Below are 6,972 nucleotides of genomic sequence, written 5' to 3' on the forward strand. Positions count from 1 at the left end.
TATATTAACTGACATTTATTTAATATTCGCTTACAATAAAAAATATTATTTATATGTTACGTCACGTCGTTGTTGAAATTTTTCTCCGGTTTTGAGTCAATGCAATTTACCCGGGAATCGGAGATCAAGTTGTGCGGTTAAGAACGTTCATTGGGAAGTATTGGATAATTATTCGGAAAGGTAATCTTGAACCTGGTGCCAAAAAGAATACGAAGCTTATAGACAACTTTACGGATTGGCTTTTCGAATGTCCTTGTAATTAGGAAATGTGAAATGGATCTTCAATTTCTTGAGAGTGTATATGCATTCGCGAGTTGAATCTGCTGGTTTGTTTTGATTTAATAACTGCGCTAATTTTTGGAAATAAGGAAAAGGTCATAATTTAAAATAAGAACTGATTTTATTTGAAATCTTAATCTCGTCTCTCACTATCTTCGTCCGCCTTTAGTAGACATGGAGATAATACTAAAGAATTATCAATTCCGAAATATCAGTTCCGAATAACTGCCGTAAGACGGGGGCCACACTATTCGCAGTCGTAACAGCTCTCTGGATATGAGACAATTATGTGAATGAATATGTTATGAATTCTCCGAAGAAGTATTATAAGATGGGGGCCATGCTATTGGCGACAGTCGCAACAGTCCCTCGGATACTCATGCATACGTACTTGTAATTGAATAAGACGCAGAGCAGAGATTTAGATTTCAGCCGATTCAATTCTCGTTTAATAAGAAAAATAGAACAATGCGAAAAGAAAAATATAGAGTGTGTTTCTGACGAAGCGCGAGGATAATTCTCACCTTGATCTAACTAATTTTCGATTATACTGAATAGGTTTCTACTTCTGCCTTTCGAATGAATTGAATGAATTAAATGAAAATGACTGCATTTTCTGCTTTTGGCAGCTCTTTTATATTTTGGAAATGAATGTGGGAGTGTTCTTTCATCAATCAATACTCCTCAAGGTTTGGTAGAACCTATACTCGCGCTCGTTTCTTTAAGATAAGGCAGCAAGGCTTCGCGTAAGCCCTACTTCCCACTCTACAAGTTTAATCTTAATAGGTAATAATTGAGAGTTTTAATAATTTATAACAAAAATTCGATCTTCTTTAACTAACATCCTTATGCGAGACGAATCTACTATTCTGAATCATATCTAAAATTGGTTTAATTTTATTGAAAAAAGAAAAAAAAAAAGAAAAAGGTATTCGTTCACATTCGGGAAGATTTATATTTTGCTGTTAATTGCTTAATTGCTAAATGTAATATACACGTTAATGTAATATACATTATCACTAATATAATGTTAATATACGCTTTTATTTATTATTTTATAGAAACGCTTCTTTGAGAGAGATCGTGAGACATTCTTTAGGGTAGATAATCTGTGTGACGCATAAAGATATATAATATAATGATCTATCAGTTTCATTGTTTAAATAAAGAAATTAAATGTACTCTCTTAAAAAGAGAAAAGGAATTTTCGGTTTTGAAATAAAGATAAAATAGGGATGAAATATCAAGACTAAGACGAAATACCAACTTAAAGATAAGATAAAAATAAGGTATAAATCATATATTTATAATAAGGAAAGAGGGGATTTTATTGGGATGTAACATATACAATATAAATATTTTAATGTAAATAATATTTTCCTCATTACTTTTACAATTTTGAATTTGATATTTATAAGTATGTATTTATTTAGTTTTTCAAAATATAATTTTCAACATGTCACTTTTTTATTTAATTTAAAAAGGATTGTAAAAAAATATTTTTACATTTGTTTTATATTTATTTTATATTTAATTAATATTTTTTACATTTACGTAATTAATTAGCGGTAAATGTAAAATAAATGTGAATTAAATCTAAAATAAATATTAAATAAACGTGAAAAAAAATTGGTTAATGTATTGTTGCAAATGACTAATAGATGTGAAATAAATGTAAAATAAATATAAAATAAATATTTTAGAAACATTCATTTAACACATAAGTTTTAAATGTAAAATAAATAAATATTTTTTAAACGTTTAATAAATATTTCTTTTCTATAAATGTAAAATCAATAAAGAAAGAATACTTAAAAAATATTTAATTATTGTGGTCTGCTGATTGGGCATTATTTCAAACAAATAATTAATGTGAACATTTACTAAACATTAAATAAACGTGAAATAAATATTTCTTCTCATTACATTTTAAATGAATAAATAATATAAAATAAATATTTTATAAATGTTAAACAAACGTTTAAAGATATTTATTTCAACCTTTATTTCAAACGAATAATTAATGTAATTGAATAAACACTTTTTATAAACGTTGAATAAACATTTAAAAAATGTTTTTTCAAATCATTATTTCAAATGAATAATTAATTCTCGGTAATAATCGGTTTTCTTGATAATGTATCTTTATTCACGCGGTTCTTAACTCTTTGATGTAGTGATCACAGAATGCAGCGAAGAGTTCTTTGATCATTCTATACTTGTTTTTAGCATTGTTGTGTTATTAATTTTGACTTTTTTTAGTGCTCAGTCAATTTGACAATATGGCTTTTCAAGTTTGAAATTGAAGAGGCTCCTTTAGATGCATTTCTTGGATCTCTTTTTAATTATTTGTAATGTCTTTTGACATCACTGAGGATGGATCGAACTGTCCGAAATGTCCGATCTCATCATTCTAGTTGTAAGAACTAACTACTAAATACATTGTGTAATGTATAACACCTGAATAACTGCGTCTCATTATCTGCTTTCAATCACTTGTTTTTTAGTTGGTATTTATTTGAATAATTAATGTTAAATAAACATTTAATAAACATTAAATAACTGTTTGAAAAATATTTTTTTTCAAACCATTATTTCAAATAGATTCATAAATATTAAATAAATATTTAAATGTTTTTTTAATCATTTCAAATGAGAAATTATAATGTAAAATAAACATGTAATAAATGTTAAATAATCATTAAATTAATGAATTTTGAAAATGAATCATGAAAAATGTAAAATTAATGAGAAATAAACATTTTTAAAAAACATTTTTAAAATGTTGTCTGTTGATTGGGAATATGTGATCGAAAAGTAGTATTTAAATTGTGATTTATTTGGTCACATTTGAATTGAAAGAAACAATTTCGCTTACTTCGTTGTATATATTCGTAACATGTAATCATGGCAACGTTCGTATAGAAATATTGAAAAATTATATGGAAGAACGATGTAATAACAGTAACACAACTATTAATGATTCAAATGTTTCAATTATAAAAAACAAATATAAGTGATACTGAAATATGACAATTCATGAAATGCTTGCCAAATGCTGAGCAATTAGGTGTTTCTCAAGCAGCCATTTCCATGCGGCTACATGCCATGAGAGAGAAGGTTCAAAAGAAAATGGGTGTCGCATGAACTGAACGATAGGCAGATGGAGCGACGCCAAAACACATGCCAAATTCTGCTTGCCAGACAAAAAAGAAAGTCGTTCCTGCATCGGATTGTGACAGGCGATGAAAAGTGGATCTATTTTCAGAATCCTAAACGCAAGAAATCTTGGATTGATTCCGCCCAACCATCAACATCTTCCTCAAGACCAAATCGCTTCGGACGATGCTGTGTGTTTGATGGGATCAGGAGGGTGTCATCTACTACGAGCTGTTAAAACCTGGTGAAACTGGTGTTAATGCTCACCGCCAACAACTATCAAATTGCACTGTGCTTTGCGTGAAAAAAGGCCGCATTATCGGAAAAGACATGACAAGTTGATTTTCCTCCACAACAACGCACCATCACACACGTCAACAATGGTCCAAAACTTGGAGACACTCAACTGGGAAGTTACCCCATCCCGCTTACTCACCAGTCCTGGCACCTTCTGACTATCACCTGTTTTCGTCGATGGGCCACGCGCTCGCTGAGCGGCACTTTGATTCTTACGAAGACGTCCGAAAATGCCTTGATGAGTGGTTTGCTTCGAAAGATGAGGAATTTTTTTGGCGTGGTAAACACAAATTGCCCGAAAGGGGAAAATGTATAGTTAGCGAGGACAAGTACTTTGAATAAATTTGTTTTTGCTTCTTAGGAAAACAAAATGTGTTTTTCTAACTAAAAAAGCGGATTTAAGCTTATACCTGGTAAATTACACTATAAATTAATATTATGTAGTAAAAATATATAGGAGATATAAAAAATAATTCTTCAAAGATATTTCATATAGTCTATTAACAATACTTATTCTCTTTGCAATGTACACAATCAATACTTTTCTGTAACTTTAAAATTCATTATTCATTATTATATTATAATATATATATTATAATATATTATAATAATTATAATAAATGTATATGACAATGTCATATACATTTATTATAACGTATTTCAATTACTTTCTATAAGTACCTGTAATTGTGATAGGTATTTGCATTATACTATACCAGGTATGTAAATATGAAACCGGAATTTACCAATAGATGGTCATAGCTGTCAATGTAGTTGCCATTAGACGGCGCCATTGATGCCATTTCCTTGTTCTGACATCTGACAAAGATTTTCAACTCACAATAATACAAGTTTCATACAACAGTATAGTTTGTAATAGCGTTGAACATTTTGTGCCTGGAAACTACGATTTGCGAACAGCATTGATTTTCTGTTACCATTTGAAGAAAACTGCTGCAGAATCGCATCGAATGCTTGTCGAAGCTTGTGAGCATGTTCTTGATAAATCACAGTACTTTGAGTGATTTAAAAAATTCAAAAGTGGCGATTTTGACGTGAGAAACGAAGAACGTGGAAAAAAGTTTGAAGACAACGGATTGCAAGCTTTGTTGGATGAGGATGAAACTCAAACTCAACAACAACTCGCGGATCAATTGAATGTGACACGAGAAGCCGTCTCCATGAAATCTATGGGAAAGATCCAGAAGATGGGAAAATGGGTTCCACATGAACTGAATGAAAGACAGCAGGAAAACCGAAAAATCACTTGCGAAGTGCTGCTCGCCAGGTACAAAAGAAAGTCATTTCTCCGTCGAATTGGCGATGAAAAGTGGATATATTTTGAGAATCCTAAGCGTAAAAGATCATGGGTAACTCCAGGCCATCAACATCGACTACAAGGCCAAACCGCTATGGAAGATAATGCTTTGTGTTTGGTGGGATCAGAAAGGTGTGTCTATTATGAGCTGCTAAAACCTGGCGTTAATATTGAACAACAAATGATCAATTTGAATCAAGCTTTGTGTAAAAAACGATTGGAATATCAAAAAAGGCAACACAAATTTTGCTTCATGATAATGCACCATCACACACAGCAAAACTGGTCAAGGAAACGATTGAGGCATTTGGTTGGGAAATACTTTCACATGCGGCTTATTCACCAGACTTGGCTTCGTCCGATTATCACTTATTTGCATCGATAGGACACGCACTTGCTCAGCAGCGCTTCACTTCTTACGAAGATGGCTAGATGTACGAAAATGGCTAGATGACTGGTTTGGCTCAAAAGAGCAACAATTTTTTTGGCGTGGCATCCACAAATTGTCAAACAGGTGGAAAAAATGTATAGCTACCGATGGGCAATACTTCGAATAAAATATTTTTTATCATTTTCAATAAATAAATAAATGTGTATTATCTTCTATAAAATTATATATTTTCTATAAAAAATTCCGGTTTCATATTTACATACCTGGTACAAGTCAAAACAAATTTAAAAATCGTATATTTTTATTGTATAGTAAAAGAAACATTAGCGGAGAAGCAAAATGTGATTATCTCAGAGCACCAATAAGATAAATTGTTGCTAAAGACTTACAAACTAAATCTGTCGATACATATCGTGCCAAAAAAGCGAAAGAACTAATGAGAGAGAAAGATTCTGAACCTCCTCATTTATATGCCTCGCATACAGCTAAAACTGAATTTAATAATGCTCAATATTTATCAAGATCTAGCGATAGCAATCTACTTAATGAAACAGGGAATATTTAAAAAGAGCATTCATAATATCGAATTAAAAATCCCTATTATATTCATTACTAGATTAATCATCACATTTTATTTACTCGATAAAATATCCGAGCTGTATTTATATAGATGCAACAGGAAGTATCGTTAAAAAAAATACAGAAACATGAAAATCATTTATTCAAACATATTTTTTTATTAAAACAATGTAGTCAAAAGAAGGGCAAAGAATCGATAATGTAGCAAAGAACTTTAATTTAAATTAAATCATTAATAAAATTCATATAACAATTACAATTGACAAACGTTTCGACTTCGCTCGAGTCATTTTCAATGTTGTCCTAATATTTAAATATTGTTATAAATCAAATATACATAGTATTACAAAATTCATTATAATTTTTTTAATCTCGTATTCTTCTCCCGGAATCTTATTTTCGATGTATATCGCAAAGCAATCTTTTCTGGTAGATTCCTTAATTTTTATTCACATCATCCGCTTTGTCATAAAAGAGGTGTTATTTATGGAGTTGTGGATAAGATTTCTCGTTTGTGTCATCTGAAGTTCCAACAAAACAATTTGACGCTATTAATATATTTTTACAGAATGGATATCTTCTAATACATTTCATTTTCTCGACTATTCATAATAAAATTAAATTTCATATCAACAATATTAATAGTTTGAATAATAACAAGGATAACACAGAAAGATTTTTTTATTATTCCATATATCAATACAATATCTGGAAGGTTTACACTTATCGTTAACATGTTTAATTGTAAATTAGCTTTTACCATTCCTAACACATTAAACAATTTCATAAAGAAAGGAAAGGATGAGCTGGAACACTTTCATCAAAATGTGGTTTACAGAATATCTTGTGAGGATTGTGATGTTAGTTACATTGGCCAGACAAAAAAACAGTTAAGAACTAGACTGCATGAACATGTTTCAAATGTTTAATATAAGTTCAAAATCTCCAT

This window comes from Atta colombica, unplaced genomic scaffold (assembly GCF_001594045.1).
Source record: "Atta colombica isolate Treedump-2 unplaced genomic scaffold, Acol1.0 scaffold143, whole genome shotgun sequence".
In the NCBI taxonomy this organism is placed as follows: Eukaryota; Metazoa; Arthropoda; class Insecta; order Hymenoptera; family Formicidae; genus Atta; species Atta colombica.